The sequence below is a fragment of the Chrysemys picta genome, chromosome 1 (genome assembly GCF_011386835.1).
Source record: "Chrysemys picta bellii isolate R12L10 chromosome 1, ASM1138683v2, whole genome shotgun sequence".
Taxonomy (NCBI): Eukaryota; Metazoa; Chordata; order Testudines; family Emydidae; genus Chrysemys; species Chrysemys picta.
In genome coordinates, this window is record NC_088791.1 from 177,856,349 (window position 1) to 177,876,530 (window position 20,182).

General features: G+C 38.8%; 1 protein-coding gene across 32 annotated transcripts in view; it reads right to left on the reverse strand.

Moving 5' to 3' along the window:
* Positions 1–20,182, reverse strand: part of ROBO2 (roundabout guidance receptor 2) — a 1,484,585-nt gene that overhangs the window by 558,438 nt on the left and 905,965 nt on the right. The gene's annotated exons all lie outside the window — the stretch shown is intronic.

Below are 20,182 nucleotides of genomic sequence, written 5' to 3' on the forward strand. Positions count from 1 at the left end.
GCATTTGAGCATGTGTGATGGCAGCCATCTTGGCTGTCACACTAAACATTGAATCAGGGACCTCCAGAGCTAAAACTCATGAGCTGCTTCAGCTGAAGCCAAGGCTTTGTAGAGATTTTAGCCAAGGCTTTGAGATTGTAACAGAATCATATCTTCTACAAATGGTGCACAGAGGGGGACCTGTAACACACACTCGCCAGTGGGTCCAATAATCTTTCTGAACAACACATACCTCTGGATACCCATGCCCTCCCAGACTGCACTCATAGCTGTTGCTCTCTTGTTCTTTCACCTGCCTGAATCAACAGATGGGCACATCCAAAATCACTGCATTTTGTGCCTGGGCCTCAAGACCTATTAGTTAATATGTCTCTACAGATGTGTGACTATGTCTTGTACCCCCTATCACACAAACAACTAGAGTGTGGAGAGAAACATGACAGCTAACCCTTCCTTTGCTCATTTTTAATGCCATAGTTGGGAGGATTCGGGCTTTTAAAAAGTACTGACTCATACATGCTCCTTATTTCCATTACAAAAAAAACCCCTCAGCTATGAGCTATAGAAAGTCCCAGTTAATCTATATGAATAAAAAAGAAACAGCTTAAAAAGACATTTCTGACACTGCTCTCTATGAAAGGAGATTCCATGTCCCTTTCCCTTTTTCTTTTTCTACTACCTTCTTAATTTACAACTCTTCTAATTTTTTTTCCTTCTTGACCTCCTCCCTGCTCGCAAGCTCTTTCCCAGGATAGTTTGTGTCTACCATAGGCGTGCTGTATGACAGTGATATACCTTTAAACATTTCTGTGGCTCATTCTAACCTTTTTTTTTTTTTTGGTCCCTGAAATCTGTAACAAGGGGTTGCTGTGGTGCAAAAAGAAAAGCCATCCCTGAAATCTATACACTACAAAAACCCTTCCATCTTTCAGTTGTGTACTGTATTTGTATAACCCCTTTTAAGTTCAAACATCAGTTGGCTGAGCCTCTCATCACACCTATTAGTAAGTGAGATGTGTACCAGCTTACAGATGAGTATACCCAACAAAATAATTGGCAGAGCTGTTTCAAGAACCCACGAGTCCTGACTTCTAGTACCCTGTTCCAACTATTAGGTATATACTTCCTTCCTACAATTTCAATTAGAATCTACAGCACATTGGCAAACAAGTCCTCTTCTGAAAAAGGACCCTAATTTTTCTCCAAATCCCTTCTCATAAAAATGAAACCAATCTTCTTAATTAGCAGCACAAATTACCTAGCTAGTTCAAGATGCTAAAAATGCTTGCAATGGAGCTGCCAATCTAATGTCATTGCACAGAACTGCTTAGACTCATGTAATGTCACCTTCAGCAGCAGATCCATGAAACTTATATGCTTCAACAAAGGATTCTGCAGTGCATTAGTAGTTAGGAAAAAGATTTAACATCACGTTTCAGACAGTATACATTTGAAAATATCTTCTATGCCTCATTTGCCCCCAAAGTTTTGAGAAATAACGTTACATTTCACATATCACAAAGTTTTTCCCCCTTTGGAATTCTGTTTTACTGGCATCTGGATCATTAAACTGAGGCTTGCCCTAGCAATAATGTGTTAAACCAATGCTGCAGATCTGAGTTCTTTTAGTGGCTACAACATCCTTTAACCAATATAGTAAAATTATCTGTTCATCATTTCAAAGGCCAAAAACAGATTATGAATGATATAGCCAGCATGATATGGCCAGAGTATGTTAAAAAAAGATATGTTCCTTATTTCATTTAAAATTTAACTGGAGAATTTGTAATTAGAAAGCATCATTATTCTCTGCCAAGACAGGAATTCAAAGCATTAGAAATATTCACTAAAATAAAAAGCATGAATTTCATATATATCAGTATGCTGGACTGAAAAATAGAATAAGAACATTGGCAAGAGGCCGGTATAATACACCCCATATAACTTTTTAAACATATTTCATAAATACCACTGAACAATTCTTTTCCCCCCCAGTATTAATTCTATGTTCGCTGGGGATTTCCAATAGTGCCATTACAACTAGTCAATATTTTGGGTATTTCTGAATTTTTGATGACTTTTTTTTTCCAACCAACTCAGGTCAAAATATTTTAAAAGCTCTAATTGTTGACAAATATTTGTAGTGAAAATTAAAAAAAAAATTGACAAGCTCTACGTACCAAAATACATGATGGTTTTGATACACAAATGTTTGCAAAGGACTATCAAAATCAGGAGGCAAAGCAGAGCAAAGGATTAAAGGCCTGATTCAACCCCTCTTGGAGTCTTTCCTTTGGTTTCAGTGGGGCTTGCATTTGTTCCAACCTTTCACCTCATGAGGCTGACTTCAAATCTTAAGGTCATAATAAGACAATCACAATACTTCAGTCCTCTTCTACACTGATGCAAAATTAACACACTGTTTATCTCATTCTGGCCTGATTAAGTAGCCTCTGGTGAAGAAAGATCCAGGAGTTCAGCAACACAGGTACTGTCAGTCATGGCTGTGGGGTGCATAGGCAGAGTGGTGTGGGGAAGCTTGTACAGTTCCTTCCTGGACCATAAGGTTACCTGGATCTGTCCAGTGCTGAGAGTCATCTCACTTTCAGGAAAAAGAGCACCATACTCATTTTCATTTGTGATCTGAACAGGAACAGCTATTCTGAAAACTACTGATTTTATTAAAAAAATGACTATTCTCTGGTAAATATTAAAATGATGAATGTTAAAAGGTCTGGCAATGGCCTTCACTAGTACTTTAATGTTTACAGAGTCATTTGGGGTACTTTTTTGAGGGGGAAGCGGAAGAGAGAGAGATGATGGATTTTACTTCTGCCCCTAATCTATGTAAGAGTACAAGTTGTTTCACTGAGGAAGGCAGTTTACTTTGTGCACTGCACTACTCACGTAGCACCATTTTCATTAGTTTTTCCCTCAAAGGATTTCCACCACACAGACTTTGTATGCATACGTGCAAAGCCAAATTGCCCCTGGATTTAAGAGTCCCTAAATACTCATTGCCATGAGGGATTGCAATGATTCCAAATGAGCTGTTACACTCTACTGAGTCAAAACACACCTTTGCAGAAAGCCACTATAATATAAATTTATACAATGGACCATGGTGGCTACTCCAAAGAAGCCTGTAAGATTTAGCTGGGAAAAAATGGGCAGTTAAAAAGTCCCTAAATATATATTTAAACAGTACATTGTAATGGCTCTACTGTGCCTATAATAACCTAATCTGTTGTGCATTAGCATTGGCATATTATCATTTATTAGGGGGCTTCAGAATTACAGTTTCATATATACCTTATGAACTCAGCAAGACAGGAGGGTAACCAACATTGCAGATAACTTTTCAGCTTCACCTCTTCATTTCCTAGCTTTAAAGGGGCTAGTATTATTTTAAAAAAAGACTCTAAGGCTGTCACAGTATCTTCCATTATTATTATTATTTATATTACACTGGCAGACAAAATACATTGGGGGCTATTCAAATCTAGAGGAAGCCATGGTCCCCGTCCTGAACAGCATACAATCTAAAAAGATCATTACTCACATACAACATTTTTCTCCTGAAAAATCATAATAGGATTGACAAAAATGATAAAGAGAAATCACATCACACGCCACTGAACTGCAGCCACCGGATCAGTGTGGCCGGTAGGAAAATTTCCCAGAAGACCCGAGGAACTTAGAATCAGCCAAGACCATTCCAAGAAGTGACAAATTTAGGACAAATTTTCATTGATTTGCAGATCTGACTCCTCACTGATAGGAGGCCCAGGACCCAGCATAGCTTTGCTCCATGGAGCAGGCTGATAGAAAAGAGCGGGGCCCAGAGACATAAGAACTCGGGATTCCGTTTGGAATGAATACAGATGCCAGCTGCTTCTTGTGTTTGAGTATTTAGGCATGTGACCATGGTATATATTATGATCTTCGAAACCTGTAATCCCAGCATAGGCGCATACTAGTAAGTGAACATGACAAACCAAGCACTCAGGAGCTGTGCCCACCAGAGAATCACAACAGGAAATTGCTGAAACAGCACTTCCAAATCCATTAACTGAAAGAAAAAAAATCAACATGAGCGCTGCCCTTGGCCCTAGGCTAATGTTTTGCTACCCTAGGCTAATGCTTTGTTGTCACCCCTGGGGTGGGATGTGTAACAAGTTGCTTACTGTACATAATGCAAAAGTTATTAACATCACATAAAGACTCTGAAGAAAGTAAACAACCACCATTTGAATTAAGGAACAATGATGCCCTTGGACCATAAGCACCATGCTGTAATATTAGATACCTGATGCAACACTTCTTTACTAAATGAACATAACTACCACTATGCAGAGTTTTTGTTTAAGGTTGCATCAGGATCAACCTACACATCAAAACACTTTGAAAGTATGAAAACAAGAAGTTGAGAGAAAAGTCTCCACTGTTCCTTCACCTTCACAGCAGCTACCACAATGTTGATAACATAGTCCAAAATTTCACTAAGCAGTTGCTTCTAGCTCCAACATGTTGTTGAGGTCACCATTGCATTTTTGCACAAAGGCACACTGAACCCAATAGAGCTACAACAATTTATATTAGAGTACCACGGGGCACAGTGTTACCTTTTAAAGAACTTCTATACTGTGTTGGCGCAGGCACTTGGGGCAATATGTGCAGGAGAGCTACCAGTGACATCTCAAAAGTAATCTACTGGGAACAATTCAGGTTCTTTCGCAAAATACTTATTTGGGGCAGATTCTAAATTGCTATAGCTCAATTGAATTCAATGGAGGTTTTACAATTTACACCAACTGAGGATCTGTCCCTCACTTTTCACTATTAATTTACATGAGTTTTCAAGGCTGTCACTCCTCCCTGGACAACTATCACTAGTGTCAACTAACATTCTTCTAGCAAAGGAATCACTTTGGAAAATAAGGCGGACTGCAAGGAACCACTAATAAAATAGTATTAATTCACTTCACTTTTACCACATAGTAATGTGCCACTTTAAATTAATAAATTAAGATCTGTACTTTCCCCCCAGTTGTTTGGTGAAATAAGTGCAAAATATTAAGTTTTCTAAGCTTTTTTAAAGCACACACTTTCAATCTAAGAGACAGCATCGAGTTAAAGGAAACAGATAATAGGAGAAAATCCTAACATAAGGAAAGAATATTTGCCATCTTTAACATCTAACTGGCTATGGACCACAGTTATAAGGGATTTATTTTTACATTTCAGATTTTAAAGAATGCCACTATTTGTTACTGTGGCAGCCAACTCAGAGCAAGACAACTGGTGCACTGAGGTTGGTCTCAGTCCTTTAATATTTAATTAAAGATAAACTCATAATTTAGCTTTAAACTTACAAACTCAAAGAGTAACCACTTGGTAATGACATTTAAACATTGGTAACAAAGATAGGTTTGAGATGCAATGAAAAGAAATGTAAAGTCATGTTAATGGGGACTATAAGGACAGAATTCAAAATTGAAGAGGAGAAACTGGAGAAGGTGGACAATTGTACGTATTTTGGAAGTACTATCAGCCAAGATGGTATTAGTTCCCGGGAAATAATAAGAAGAATCGGGAAGGCAAATGCTGCATTTGGAAGACTCGAAAACATCGGGCAATTCAAAAACATCTCCCTTAAGACAAAACTGAATGTGTACAAAGCAATTGTTATCGCCATCACAACATATAGCAGTGAGACATGGCAACTTATCATGAAAGATACGCAAAAGCTGGATGCATTTCATCACAAATGTCTGAGAAGAATATTGGGAACAACATATAGAGATAGGAAGACAAATGAAGAAGTCAGAAAAATAACTGGACAAGGTACCCTTTCACAAATAATCTACAAAAGAAGACATGAGTGGCTGGAACATGTGCTGAGACTGGGGGAAAAAAAACGCTTACCAAATACCATCCTTGAACGGAAGCCAGAAAATGCAAGAAGAAAGAGAGGAAGACTGCGAATAACATAGAAACGAACATTAAGCACCTCAATGTGAAATGGGAAGATTTGGAGAGAAGGGCAGTTGACAGCCAAGAATGGCAAATGTGGGTAGCCCAATGTGCAGCAAAGCACAGAATGGACTAAGGTCTAAGGTCTGACCTAGACCTAGAATGCAGAGCTTCACCCAGCACCCCCCTCCTTGGGACGAAGCAGACAAGCCTTCTTAACTTGTCTGCTGGCTCCTGATTGGTTAGTATCTTTTCCTGGCCTTTCTAGGCCCCTGGAGGACTAAGTCTTGTTGGTACCCAAAATTGAATGGGCTTTTCCTAGGCAAGGGGGGTTTCAGGGTACTGATGCCTGCTGCATCGGGGGGAGAGGGGGAGAAGGAGGGGGAGGGGGAAGAGACACAGAGAGGGCCAGATAGATCCCTCACCCTCACATATCTACTTGTGAATACAGTGGTCTTCGTTTAAAGAAAAGGTTAACATTCATCAAGTTATCACCCTGTGATATCTGAGATAGTGTACCACGAAGCTTCACTATACAGATTCCATAGTCTGCTAACTATCACTAAATGTTGACTCGTTAAAAGATGACTAATGGAAAACACTGTCGTTCTTGCAATAATAATTGGTGGATTTATGATAAGCTGTCACTTAACTACATGAGTAATCAATTCACATCCATTTGTATCTACCTTTGTGTTAATAACTTATTCTATGGTTACTAATAACTTCAGTTAAACTCCAAGGACTACAACAGCCCCTCAATTAGGTACAGCCCTGTGCTGGAGGTGACGTCAAGCTGCCACAGGACAGTCTTTATCTCAAAGAGGCAAAATGCTGTCCTAAGCTGCCAGATGTGCAGAGGCAGCACTCCCACAACTACATGTCTGCAAATGGTGGCTCTTACTTTTATACCTAGATACAAATGGGAGTGGGTGTAATACATTTTCTAATCTAAAAAAAGGTAAAAATAAATAAATCAATCAAACAAATAGAGCCAAAACAGTAGTACAAATTTATTTTTAATCTCTTTCCTATTGTTTTCTCATCACTATTATAGGCAGGGCCGGCTCCAGGCACCAGCAAAGGAAGCAGGTGCTTGGGGCGGCCAATACAAAGGAGCGGCACTCCATCCGGTATCGGGGCGGCACCTCCAGGTCCCTCAGTCCCTCTCTTCCTCTTTGAGCTGCCACCAAAGTGCTGCTGAAGAGGAAGAGAGGGAGTGCAGGACCTGCCGCAGAATTGCCGCCGCCGAAGAATGAAGCGGCGCAATTGAGCTGCCGCCAAAGTGCCGCCGATGGGCTTTTTTTTTTTTCTGCTTGGGGCAGCAGAAAAGCTGGAACCGGCTCTGATTATAGGACCTTCTTTTCATAATGTAAGGCACTTTACCTAAATCCCCATAAAACTTTTTTTTTACAAGTTAAAAAACATTTAAATGTAAAATGAATAAGCCATACTCCCATAGCAGTAAGTCACTCCAGAATATGCATTAGTAGACTATTGTTGCACTTTTCAAGTGGCTGAAGACACTCATCCTTCAACCTGTACTCACAGAATAGCCTACTATGTAGCCCATAGGCTTGCATTTATCATATTCACTCTGTTGCCTTCATTATATTTATCTGCCTTCATTATATTCAGCTGTAACACAAGAAACCTACAGTATCCTGTAAGACATTAGCTGAAGCATAAGTTAGCATAAGTGTGGTTAAGCAGGCCATAACCCTTGACATAGATCAAGGGTTACCTTTAAATCTTAGGCACTAAGAAGAGCTTGCTCAATGGTAGGAGACAGAATGTTCCAGTAAGTGCTATCACAAGGCACATGAAAGTAATAATGGCAAATCTGCTTAAGCAAGGGGTGACGGATATGATCATGAGCTGAAATGGTAGTTACATGTATCAATATAGTATCCTATAGAAGGACACCTCAACATTAGTAGGATATGGAAAAACAAATAAGGAAAACTAACCCTTGGATGAATCAAGGCAAATGTGTTTTGTATGAGCTTTGCTGTAGAGCTGCACTGATATCCATACATGTCTCCTAGAAAACATTTCTAGCTAATCTACTACGCTGGTTTCTACTTATTATTGTTTTGCAAGAATTTCAATTAAACCAAAATAATTTGCCCGCGTGTATGAAAGCAACAAATTTCCCATAAAAAACACAAAAAGAAATAGAGAAGTAAATAAAACCCCCTCATTTATGACTCATTCCTGTACAATTAAGTGTAAGGTGCTTTCACTGAACTTTATAAACAAACAAAGTAGCCACACTATCTCACACTAAACAATAAATGTATATAGTCCAGAGGAAGACTTATGAATTTGCCTTATATCTCACACTACCACTATGCTGAGTCTGAGCGGAAAAAATCATCATCTTTTACACTGTAAGAAATAAACTGCTTCCCCCTGCCACACATACACACACACTTCATGCTCCTCTAGTTTTGATTTTATCACTTTCAGACAAAAGTTGATTTGATTTATTGAACTTGCTACTTGATGGTAGTCACTTCCCAAAGCCAGCAGGTTGTCTACGTGAACAGCAGTAATATAAGCAGGCTAAGTTCATAGCCAATTTTTATTTCTCAAATCACCAGACCATTCACAGTTATTGGGATTACGGTAATTCTTTAAGAGGCACAGATTATACACTAGGGAGGATGCTGATTTCGCTATAAGCATCAAGCAGATTAAAAGAAAAACAGCAAAACATATTAGTTTAACTATTAACAGAGTATACAGAAAGTACTTCATAATACAGTTTTCAGTCTTGCCTTCAAGGCCCTTTTTAGCTCTGCCACTCATTTTTCTATCTGACTTTGTCACCTCTTTGTACACTAGCCACCTATTTGTGAACAGCGTTAGTGTGAAAAAAGAAACACACATTTGTAGATACAAATTATAATAAAGGCCTCCTTAGATAAGTTTATTGGAAGATAGTCACACAGTTACTGCCCACTATCCTACTTTCAAATGTCTATGCTGATTATTCCACTTAGAAAATACTTATGAGCCACACTTATTATCCACATCTCCTAGATATAATGAATAAATATGTTGCTTTCACTACCTTCTTAACCAGAGAATTGGCTGAAAGAAAGCAGAGATCTCAAATAGAGATTCAGTCAGTCACATGCTAGTTGGAACAAAAGATAGTGTGAAAATTCAAGAAAATGAGAAAATGCAACTGGAGTGTGAGCTGATACAGTGGCATCAGGCTACCTGATTCTCCTAGATGCATTCCTCTACACAAAGTGTCACAGTGAAGATTACATTTGTAAGCTTTATAGTTTGCAATTTTTTGCAAATCTTGGCAGAAGTGAAAGGACTCTATGTTTCCATGGAAGGGCATTGAGAGTGAGCTGTGTCACCTGTGTCAAAGTCTGTGAAAGCTTTTCCTACTGCAAAATTAACCCATTAAGCAGCACACCCTACCTTCCACAGAAAACTGTTTCTACAAGACATGCCACCTTTCCTGCACTGGAAGTTTCCTTAGGTCTGAGGAAAAAAGTTAAAACAGTCCTTCAAAAATCTCCAGGAGAAAAAAATCAATATCTGCTATTAAAATATTTAACCAAATATTATGGAAAGAGTGATTTTATTAAGATTCTGTTGTACAAAATTTAGACTTCTTAGTGTGATATAACCAATTTTAATGGGAAAAAATACTTACTAAACACAAAAATCTGTTCTTCATTGTACGTGTGAGAAGAATAATTTGTCAGGTGTAATATAAGCAGCCAGCCTGTTGTATTAAGAGTCTTTTCTAAAACACTTTTGCAGAGTACCCTTACTCTTTAAAGTTTGCTATGTTTCCACCACTTCGGCTGCATGTTGTTCTTCTCACACACACCAATGCTAATCAGAAGTCAGTGCAAATTTCACTACCTCTGCAAAGTGGTGTAAATAGCCCACAGTGTATGATTATCTATAAATTAGTCATGTCCTTGGAGATTAAAAATATTATTATTAATACAAGCCAGTATTGCACAGAAAAATTGAATCAATTTTGTTTGGTTGAACAGAATTTCACCCAGATTAATTTAAACGGTAGTGATCTCTTTTGTTTCCTCATTTCTTACCCTCAAAAGTTACCTCAGATCTATGTTTTCTCTTGACAACTAATAGTTATGTTATCATTGTAGGGTAGTCTGGTTTGGGGAATGGTGTAGAAATTAATCATACACTGTACACTTGGTTCATGAAAAGAAGATCACAGACACATATCCTTATTCACCTAATTCCATAACTCATATTTATTTAGTTGGTAAAACTTTTCTAACAATAGACTTTTGCTTTTGAGCTTAAAATAATAGAGATTCATTTTTAGATTGGAGTTCCTTGAGTGTTCCACTGTGTCCCCATAATATGACATGATAAATTCACGTCAGGCATGAAAATATAGCGGGAAAAACATTTTGAGCTATGAAAGTTAGTATGAATGGGGGGGGGGGGAGGAAAGAAGGACTTCTTATCTGAAAAAAAAATGCAGGTAACAAGAGTTCCACGAAGACAATGGGTATTTTCCTCACTCTTTTCATCCAGCGCAACTGAAGCAAAGCAGCTCATCCCGAGAGATGCTCTCAAAGCCATTTCTAAAATTTAGCAAAGTTAAGTATATTCCTGACTCCTCTCAGCACGTTTCCTTTCTGATCTTTTTCTGATCAAGGATGAGAGGAAAACAGACATCTTTTCAAGATTTCCCAGTAGATCCTTTGCTACAGAACTAACATATCATCCCAGCATTGGGATGATAACAATGGCTTCTTATCAGACAATAGAAGGACCACCTTCACATCTCCTTGCAGATCACTGTGAGAACCAAGCCTAATTAGGAAGAGCTGGTCAAGCTTTTAGGATACCCACCCAGGTCCTGGACTCACATCATTTATTGAAAGAAACTGGACTCAGTATTAGTTTTATACATTTTATTAAAACTATTAAACAAAAATAAAATCAAGTATTACATTACCAAAGCTAATCTTCTGTTAACAGTATGAAACAAGGAATAAAGAACAACTATCAAATCAAGGTCAAATCAACAAGTTAGTCTCAATATTGGATTGGAATTAAATAACCAAATTAGTTAAATAATTAGATTCATACAACAAATTCATTCTTATAAATTCCAAGAAAGGATCTAAGGAGGTGGTTATTTGTTTGGTTGTAAACTCCAACTAGATTCATTATAAACCCCAGCTGGTTAAGTATTTTGATACCAAAAACAAATCATCATCTAAAATCTGGACCACATCCTCAGAGCCAATTACACAGCTTCCTTCTCCGATCTGAATTCTTGAGTGGTAGTTAACCCTTTTCTCCCCCTCCTTCCTAACAGAGATGTTATAATACAGATTTTTACAGAATATTTTGACAAGCAGAAGTTTGATCACTCTTGTGTACCAAATTTTGTACATAACAATTGAAGTTTCTTAGGACTTTTCAACACACAACAATGTTTTAATGAGCATCTTTACAAGACTGTGTTTAGGACTACTTAAACCTGGAAAACTTCCTTTCAAGTATCTTCCCTGTGCAGACTTTATGGGTGCTCATACATACATGCATCCCCATGATCATACTTTCACATCCTAAAATGATAGGATGAAAAGACAGGGACAAAACACAGAAATAGAAACCAGGAAAAATAAGACACTTAAGATAACAGGGTTCACAGACTATTTTCATAGTCTATTGGACTCTTACAGCTTAGTAGCTGGAACTGCAGTCAAGAAGCCAAATAGTGATATTAGTTGCACAGCACTTCTTGCTAGCAAGCTTCCCTCTGATGCAGCTCAAAGGTTGGCTTGTCTGGTGCAGGTAGCCTGTTTCTTGATGTCTTTCCTCTCCCCAAGTTGACTGGACTTATGGTTCCAGGAACATCAGTCTTCCTTCAGGTGACTTTTTGACCTGAAGGTGAGGCTTCTCATTCTTATCCTTGATTTTTATGGTTTATGATCTTTGCTTACTTCACCTTGCAGTGCCTCTCTTTAAGGACTTCAGTCAAATCAGGTAACTTGGTCAGCCTTAGTTAATGTCAACATGGAAAAGTCCTGATTAAGCCAATAATTTGAAAAAAACCCAATGTTTTATATAATAAACATAGTAAGCCTGTGACCTTCTCCTTCCCCCCAAAAAATTCCAAAACTACCTAAAATGAAACTACTTTTGAGGAAGTTTTCATGGCCTTGTCTGGGTGAAAAAGTCTTAAGATAATATGTCACCAGTGTTGACGTCACTAGGCCTCACCCTAGGTAACTCGGGAGGGTGGAAGGCCACTAAGTGTCAATGAAGCCTTCCTGCACTAGGCCTAAGTGAACCAAACTCTATCCTTCCATGTTTAAACTCTAATCAACCTCAAAAGCCAGGTGCAATTGGAATATGTAAGCAACCAGTTATCTGTGTGCAACCCCCTGCTCAAGCAGTAATAATGAGGCCTGCATGTTTCTGGCTGAAGGGAAAAAGGACAAGATAACAGTTTAAAGAAGTTACTAACAAGCTAGGCTTATAGCTGCCAAGAATGACTTAACTATTACCAGGGATGGGAGGGGTAGAGGGAGGAAGGGGGGGAGAAAGGGAGGGCTAGAGGGGAAAGGGGAGGGTGAGGCTTAACTGCAAAATGTATAAAAGAAGAAAAACTGTTCCTGTTAATGTGCTTGATTTGAGACTTGCCAGTCTCCTTGCACCGCTTTGGGATCCCAAATAAACTTTGTTTGCTTCTCCCCCTGGTGTGTTTATTGACGTGAAGCACACCGGGCAACGAACCCGCTGTTGCTTTGCCTTGGGCACTCTGTGCTGGCAACACCAGTTTAAGGAAAGTTTGAGCCAAAAAAAAAAACCCTATAAAAATAACTAACTGAAAAGACCCTTACAACAGCCAGCCAGCCAGCCAATGTTCATCCATCATAAAAATGAAAAATAAACTTGAACATCTTATGCATACATGTCATCATTCTTCTTACAAACAAGACAACTTACAGAAGTCTTTATTTTTAGGAACTGGGCTGTAAGTCAAACAGCTTACCTTTGAAAGTTTCAAATTGAGAGAAGAGAGTTACTTTAAAACTTCTCAAGATGAAACCCAGCAAGGAAATAAAAAATAATCAAGTTTATATAAAAGGTCTGGATTCCCATAATATGCTGTTTCTTTCACCTCATATACAAAGTCTTCACCCTCATTTTCAAAGTTTTGCACAGTTCTGCTCCTGCTTCGATCAGATCTCTCATTGCATGCATATTTTGCTCTATGCCTTCCTAGTCTTCATGCTCCCTTTAAAAGTCAGATTGTGTCTGGCCTCTGGATAGTTCCGCAAGAGAAGGGCACAAGTTGCTTTCTTCCCCTCACTGCACTTGCACAAGAATCAGTACAAATGCAAGCTGACAGTAGTGTTTGCCCCCTCCCAGGACAGGACTTCATCTCAAAGGAACCATGGTCCTACTCTCTCTCCCCCTTCACGCCGACGTGGAAGGGACAGCATCCTCTGAATTTTCCCCAAGAGTGGCAAAACCATTCTGCCAGCATGCGCTTCCTGATATCTGTACATCCCTGCTATTTACACTGATTATATTCAGTTATTAAGGCCATGAATTGTAAATGTGAGGTAACCTTAGTTTCTTTGGATATCTGTAAATGTTCCTTTTGAGTTTGCTCTTTGTAGCATGTAACTTGGAAACCCATTGAGTTGCTCTTAAACCAAAGTAAGATTTCATATCAAGAAAGAACAGTCACCTACTACGTGTTATGTTTGTTGAACGCATTATATACATACCCTGGGGTCACCACAAGCACTTACACTAATATTCTCTTATGATACTCAACCAGTATTTGCTACTACTCACATTGAGGATGGCTTTAAAAAAAAATCATTTGCCGGAAAGGGCATCTTTTATACAATGGTTTGACCTGGCATTAAAAGGATATTTCAATGGTTACCACAGTGACATTTGAGTTAATAATTATTCCCTCTTCTAAATATAGGAGAATATGGAAATAACAAAAGCACTGAGCACTTTAGTATCTAGGTACCAAACACAAGATTTAAGAAAGATTCATTTATGCTCCAGAGAACCTGTTCTCCAATTTCCCCATATCTAAATGCTCCTGGTGCACCTGGAGTACAAATTAGCTCACTTGAGTGTATGGCTACACTTCATGCTGGAAGGTATAAATTCCAGCTCGAAGAGATATACCTGCACTAGCTGCCCTTAAGTACATGCCTAGTGACTTGGATGGGTAGGTACTTGGAGCAGCTAGTTCCTTCTGCTGCTAATGCTGCCAAGGCTATATTATTTTTAGCACACTAGCTCAATCAGAGCTACTAGCATGGATATGTCTGATAGAGCTTGAATTTACAACTTCCAGCTGAAAGTGCAGACGTGTTTGAGATTCTCTCTTTCACATACTCTCACTGCTTATGGAACCCCACTCTGAAGTGGGATACTGAAAAAACATAAGGCACTTCTGAAGATTTTCCTCACCCCACAGAATCCTTTTATGCACATCATTTCAGCTTGTTTCACAAACATCTCACATAGTTTAATTAACAAAATTGGTCAATCTTGCCGCAATTACCAAATAGCAACTACTGGTATGTCTCTGGCTAAAATGATGATGATTTCTTTATCCCATCCAAAACAAAGACAACCCCTCTCTCACTTCCATTTACAAGGTGAATCCTCTCTCCCCTCCCCAGTAGTAATCCAGTTATATGTCCTGTTAAACTGTAGATTGGAATTCTCCAACTCCATCTTGTGCAGGCAGAATTAAATGGAATGCCCTTGGGCCTGATGACAGAGCACAAACACTCTGAGTCATTGTGCCAATTCTTGGCACTCGTTTCGGCAGTACTTACTGATTTTTCCTCAACTCTCCTGTTATTAGTTTATTTATAGTCAAGGCTGGCAGACATCAGATATGTCGCTTGTAATACTTCAGCTTGAAGGCACCAGTCCAGTGCTTCTCTTGAGCTTCTATGAATGTACTGGACCAAATTCTGTTCTCCATTATATGCATGAAAGCCACTGCAGTCAATGGAGTGGCATACGTGTAGCTGAGAAGAATTCTGCCTTTCAAAGGAAAGGCATGATACAGTATCTTGTCCCAGCCTTATTTTAGCTTTGATGCATTAACAAAAATTACTGTTCTAAGAAGTGTATTTTTAATGTATGGTCTAGGTCAATGTTTCTGTCTAAATAACTTTATTGGCTTAGGGTGTCTGTTGATTCCATTAATGCATCGCACACTCTCAGTAAACCACCATAAGCAAGAGTCATAGAATGGTTGAGTGTGACAATGCTTACTTTCAATGCTTTACTTCTTCCAGATATGCAAATTATTTAATCTATTTTGTTCCACTATGAGCAGCATGCACAAGGGCACAAGAATAAGGCAGGCTAGTATCCAAGGAGGTCTCTTGCGCTCTCTCCCACACACATACAGGCACTTCTCAGATTGTTTATTGCCATAGCCATAAATTTGTGAATGAGATGTAAAAGTAGTAGGACAAGAAATGAAAGGAATATTACAGAGGAAGCAGATGGTACCATCTCTGGTCATAAACATTAATTGACTTATCATCATTATTTTCAATAAGCATAATGCATGCTGTCTGGGCCGTAATAAAGAAAAAAAATATTTCAACCTTCCAACACTTACATATGTTTCATGCAACTGGACCTAAAGGAGGGTGTTCATTACTGCTCCTGAATATTGGGTGTTTTTCTTTGTCTAGAGCTAAAAATTACAGCAGGTGTTCAAGAAATGGAGGCTAATTCATAGGGTTCCTTTTTTACCTGTCAATACTGTACATTTGTAAAACAGATAATGTGAGGGCTTTATAAAAATATATGGAACTATATGCACCTGTAAACATGCCTGGATCACTTATGTTCAGACAAAATAAACTCAAATAGAATACAATAATCTTCTCTTCTGCAAAACTATTTTGTAATTAAAGAAAATACCTCCGAGCTTCCACTACTGTCTTCAATGACAAAACAGAAGGTTATTTCACACATTAATCTGTTTGATGTGTTTGTAAAGATTTGTGGCCTTACTTGCTTCTGTCAGCAAAGCAAAAGACATTTTCAAATCTATTTATGATTTGTTTCAGATGCAAGAAAGGTCATTTAAAATTATAGTTACAGTTTGTTCTGGTCCATTTACATGCTTAATCTTTTTGGGGCTCTCAGAAAACAGGTCAAATACACTGCTCTACAGCCAAAATGCTTCTGAAATAAATGTAGTCAAACTTTACTAATTCTGGGTCACTGAGAATGAAAATGATGCTTAAAATTGTTGATTGGCTCTAGTTTTCAAGATATGCTATTGGGTCAGTATATACGACCCTTGACTTGGGAATGGCGGAGGATAAGTGAGTTATAAAGGGAAGGGATCTCAATTTAAACCAGAAATGACTAAAATACATCTTTGACTGGATCTATGAATAAATCTATGACTGGGTTTGGACAGTACTTGCTTTTTAGGCAAAACAATGAATGATGCAATCTGAAGCTGGTATTGCGTCATACATGCTATGAATTGCATCGTGTTATTCCTAGAAGACATGGATGATGCAATCATAACAAAGCTTACATCACTCTGCTGAACAAATTGCCCTATATCAGCTCTAGAAATCATACAGTGCCATGCTCTCTTATTTGTCAGTGTTTGATTTTGCAAAGGGACACATTTCCATTTAGCCAAAGTGAGCAGAGATGCCTCGTACTTGTGTGAACAGTGCAGATAACTTCTGCTATGTTTGTGCTAAAGTGACTTTTGCATCACAAAAGCGCAGTATAACCACTATGGTTAAGAAAGCCTATCACCTTTATTTTGGCTGCAAAATTGGAGATCAGGACAAGAGGTGGGCCCCACACATATGCTGCAACACTTGTGCAACAAATCTTCGCCAGTGGTTGAACAGGAAAAGGAAATCTATGCCTTTTGCAGTGCCAATTATTTGGAGAGAGCCAACAGATCATACCAGCAATTGTTACTTCTGCATGACGCCTCCAGTTGGGAAAGGAGTGTCAAAGAAGAAAAAGTGGACTGTGCATTATCCAAACATTCCATCAGCTATACGCCCAGTACCCCACGGAGAAGGACTGCCGGTTCCTGATGCATCAGAATCATTCTCACTTGAGTCAGACGAGGAAGAGGATGAAACTTCTGGTCCTGAACCATCAGTGTCACAGTACCCACATTTTCTCCCATCCTCCTCCTCTGAAACACACTTCATAACACAAGGTGAACTGAATGTCAGGGATTTGGAACTACCCAAGAGTAAGGCAGAGCTGTTGGGCTCCAGACTACAGCAGTGGAATCTCCTGGCAGGTGATGTTAGGGTTTCCATGTTCCGTGACCATCAAAAGGATCTTGTCCCGTTCTTCTTCATGGAAGGTGATCTTGTAGCCTGCAACAACATCAATGGTGTGATAGCAGCCCTCAACATCGTTCACGATCCAGATGAGTGGAGACTGTTCATTGATTCATCGAAGACAAGTCTTAAAGCTGTTTTACTGCATAACGGCAATGTTTTGCCATCAATTCCAGTTGGCCATGCAGTCCATATAAAGGAAACCTATGACAACATGAAACAACTTTTGAGGTGCATAAACTATGACCAACATCAGTGTCAGCTTTGTGGCGATTTGAAGGTTGTTGCTCTCTTGCTTGGTCTGCAGACTGGATACACAAAGTACTGCTGTTTTCTCTGCGAATGGGATAGCCACTACATCAAGAAAGATTGGCCATTCCGACAGTCATTGGAGCCTGGGAGGAAAAGTGTTCAGCATCCACCACTTGTTGAATCAAGGAAGATTTTGTTACCACCCTTACACATCAAGCTGGGTCTGAGGAAGAACTTTGTCAAGGCCATTGACAAAACACAAGCAGCTTTCAAGTACCTCTGTGGAAAATTTCCAAGGTTAAGTGAAGCTAAGATAAAGGAAGGTGTCTTTGTTGGTCCTCAGATTCGTGAACTTCTTCGAGATGATGCATTTGACCATGCACTGCGTGGCAAGGAAAAGACGGAATGGAAAGCCTTCCAGTTAGTGGCAATCAATTTTCTCGGAAACAACAAGGCAGACAACTACAGGTTGTTGGTGGAAAACCTCCTCAAGGCATACAAAAGACTTGGTTGCAACATGTCACTAAAGATACATTTTTTGCACTCTCATCTAGATTTTTTTCCACCGAACTGCGGAGCAGTGAGCGACGAGCACGGCGAGCGATTTCACCAGGACATTGCAACAATGGAGAAACGCTATCAGGGAAAATGGAGCCCATCAATGCTTGCAGACTATTGCTGGACAGTGACAAGAGATGCTCCATTTAATGAGTACAAGAGACAAGCCAAGAAGCGCCGAGAAGAAACTGAATAGGACTAAACTATGTACATAATAGTTTTTTGCCTTTTGTTTCATAATACATTTTATTTATATAACCCTTTTGCTGATTTTTAAAGTGTTACATAAACAGAACAGGTGAAATATTATCATGTAAAGCAACCATAAACAGATGAAAAGACCTAGGTTTACAATTTATGATTAAAATTCTACTATCTACACAATATACATAGACATAAAATGTAAAAACTTAAATATCTTAGAAACAGTAGCCAATCAGTTGTTTTAATTGTCATATTTGAATTCAGCACATCAAAATACATAATAAATAGCACATTTTATCTCTGAAGCAGACGACTTCTCAAAAATTGTAGACCATTGTTATTTTTTTTTTTTTTAAAGGACAGACATGTTAAAGGGTTCTTACCACTCTCACACTGACATGCAGCCCTTGTGTGCCAGCATTCACATTATATGCAAATAGCTTGGCACCACCTTACTGCATCACACTTGTGTGCAGTGGGGAAAAAAATAAAAGACCGATTTGTGCATTTACTAAGAATGCTCTTCTTTTCATCACCTTGTATTCAGTACTGGAAGACAGTGGATAGAAAATAATTATAATCACATCAAAGTGTGGTGTGGATTTCTCATTTTAAAATAGTGTTTTTCAGGCTTTTTTTTCCATCTAAAGAACGCAAAGTTATCTTTTTGTGCTGTATCTCAGGTTCAAAGCAAGCATTCATCCTCTAGAACATTGTTGAGATGAAAGAACTAAAAGTCAACAGGGCTGTTGTCAGCCATTCTCTCCAGATTTTAGGACAAACCAGTCCAACATCAGAAATTTCAGGTGCAATAAATATAACTCTCTCCAACAGAGTACTCATGCACACACACAAATCTGTCTTGTTTTCCTCCCTCAAGGAAGAATCTGCCTCTCATCATTAATGTCACAGCTACATCGTGGCCATAAAACAAAATGTTACTCAACTACATACAGTACAGTATATACAGTACCTTATTAAAACTGTGAAAAGGGGGCTTATTACTAGTACCTTGGGATTGATGTGCTCTAGGGGATCAAGACAGGACTTCAAATAACTATGCAGCTGGATTTATGAAGGCAAATTTATTGCAAAACAAAGCCCAATAAATTTCACGCATGCCAAAAGCAGCAGCATGCTTGAGGAGAATTACACAGGTCTAACATAACAGTCAACTGTAGCTAGCTCAGCTAAAGAGAGATTTCCATTTCTTGGCACAATAACAAATCCTCAAGCAGAGAGGGGCTAGGGTTGAGATTTTTTCCTCTGTAAGTAACTTAATGAATGAAGTACTAATTAACATTATGGCATTGATAAATGGAGAGAGAGATTAGGGATATACTCGATATTCAGGCCTTCCCAGATGGACTGTCAAAGCCACATTAATTCCTATCTCATTGGAGCATCTGCTTCTCCCATAATCCACTGCCCCTTGGTACGAACAACACAAACTGTTGTGACTCAATTCGATTTATATCAATCTAATTTCTTTTAATCCAATTTGTATTCCAATCTACTACCTTCTAATCACTTAAATCTTCAGCCTCCATCTGGTAAATTTTCTCTCAAAATTAACAGAGCAGATGCCTCTACAATTGTCTTCTACCGTCAGGCTAATCATGCCCTAGCAGTGGCCTGCAGAACTCTCTGAATAGTACGTGACTTACAGCGTTGCCCTTCTTGTTACAAACATGGTGATGCAGGAAGGCCATTTTGTCTGTCATTAATTGGTTAATTTGCATAACACTGCCAGGGAAGATGCCTAGAAAACAAAGGCCAAGAGTGGAAAGCTCCATGAAGACAGC